Genomic DNA, 2,474 nt, shown 5'->3' with positions numbered 1-2,474 from the left:
GGTATGCATAAAGTGTGTGCAGCATGCCAGTTTGGAAAACAGTCAAAGGGCTCATTTCCACATGAGCGCAATGTATGTAAAAAGCCACTTGAAGTGGTGCACACAGATGTTTGGGGTCCAACCGATACTGCAAGTATACATGGTTGCAGGTATTATGTCTCTTTCATTGATGACCATACAAGGAAAGTATGGGTCTACTTCATGCGTAACAAAAGTGAAGTGTTTGGTCACTTTCAAGACTTCAAAGTCATGATTGAGAAGGAGACAGATATGCAAATCAAGACATTGAGGTCAGATGGAGGGGGAGAGTACTTCTCCAATGATTTTTCAGATTTTCTGCGAATGCATGGTATACACAGGCAGTTTACATGCAGATATACTCCACAGCAGAATGGGGTCGCAGAAAGGAAAAACAGGCACATTGCAGAGGTTGCACGTGCATTGATGAATGAGAAGAACATGCCTCATCATTTCTGGGCTGAAGCTGTAAATACAGCTGTGTACATTATGAACAGGACACCTACAGCTGCGGTGCATGATGTAACACCTGAGGAAAAGTTTACAGGTACAAAGCCTGATTTGGCACACTTGAAAGTGTTTGGCTGCATAGCTTACGTGCATGTACCAGATGAGTTGCGTAGGAAATTGGATCCTAAAGCAGAGAAATGTATTCTTGTGGGATATTCCCTTGAACAAAAGGGGTACAGGTGCTACAATCCTACTACACGAGAATTACGAGTGAGCAGAGATGTAGTCTTTGATGAGATGAGCAGCTGGTACAGTAATGCACATGGCACTATTGGGGCTGATGTAAAAGATGATGTGGTTGTACAAAATGTGAGGCCACAGTCACAGGTTTTGAGTGGACCACAAGAGTCCTCTTCTCGTGGCTCTGTTGAGAAACCATGGAATGGTAGACTACGTACGCAGGTTACTCCACCAACAGGTACAGGAAATGTATCAAGAAAAGGAAAGGAAAAGGTTGATGAACCTCCCTTTATGGTTGATGCATCATCAGGTTTTTCACATGTAGACATGGATTCTGATGGTTCTGAACAAAGTCTTGATGAGGAATTTGGAATTCCGGCTATCAGGACACCTGGTGTAAGGAAAGTACAAGAAGATGCTAGAGGGCAAAGGAGTGACCCAGGACCGCGCAGATCTAATAGAGTCAGAAATCCAGTTCAGAAATTGACTTATGATGGGTATCTAGCGCATCACCAAGCCTACATGGCTAAGGTGATACAGGATGTGGAGCCCACATGTTTTGAGGATGCAGTTGGAAATGTGCATTGGGATGATGCAATGAATGAAGAGATGGCTGCATTGGAAGCAAATGACACATGGGAGTTGGTGCCATTGCCAAGTGGCAAGAAAGCTATTGGCTGTAAATGGGTGTATAAAACCAAGCATAAGGCTGATGGTAACATTGAGCGTCACAAGGCAAGGCTGGTCGCAAAGGGTTATGCACAGACGTATGGCATAGACTATGAGGAGACCTTTGCTCCAGTGGCAAAGATGACGACAGTGAGAGCTGTCATAGCAGTGGCTGCATCTAGAGGATGGATTATGCATCAAATGGATGTAAAGAATGCCTTCTTGAATGGTGAGTTGCAAGAGGAAGTGTATATGGATCAGCCACCTGGTTATGTCGATCCAGGTTACCCAGATTATGTATGCAGACTTCTCAAAGCTTTGTATGGTTTGAAGCAGGGCTCTAGAGCATGGTATGACAGGATTGCCAAGTATCTTGTCAGTATTGGTTTTAGGAGAGCTCATGCTGATCATTCACTCTATGTACGTGAGAGTGATGTGGGGATTGTGGTCATTACCATATATGTAGATGACCTTATTATTGTTGGTGACAATGCTATGGAGATTGACCATGTGAAGGGTCTTCTCAAACAGGAGTTTGAAATGAAAGATTTAGGCGAGTTGCGCTACTTTCTTGGCATTGAAGTGATCAGGACTCCAGAGGGTGTATGGCTATCACAGAGACAGTATGCTTTGGACATGTTGTCAAAGTATGGTATGGCTGATTGTAAGCCAATTTCTATTCCCTTGGATGTGAATGCAAAGCTGAGTGCAGAGAAGGGTGATGTTGTTGAGGATGTCAACATGTACAGGAAGATTGTGGGTAGTCTAATCTACTTGACTATCACGAGGCCAGACTTGAGCTACACAGTAGGCTTGGAGAGTCAGTTCATGCAACTTCCGAGGAAGCCACATTTGGATGGAGTACGACGCACACTTAGGTATGTGCAAGGTACTCTTGACTACGCATTGTTCTATGCAGCAGATGCACCATTAGCATTGTATGGGTATACAGATGCAGATTGGGCAGGTAGCATTGTTGATAGGAGATCTACGAGTGGCTTCATGTTCTCTTTTGGGAGTGCTGCTGTTACTTGGATCAGCAAAAAGCAGCCTACGGTTGCTTTATCGAGCACAGAGGCCGAGTACAGAGGTGCAGC

The sequence above is a fragment of the Adiantum capillus-veneris genome, chromosome 26, assembly GCF_014529385.1.
Source record: "Adiantum capillus-veneris isolate H3 chromosome 26, ASM1452938v2, whole genome shotgun sequence".
NCBI classification, from domain to species: domain Eukaryota; kingdom Viridiplantae; phylum Streptophyta; class Polypodiopsida; order Polypodiales; family Pteridaceae; genus Adiantum; species Adiantum capillus-veneris.
Note: the sequence above shows the minus strand (reverse complement) of the source record.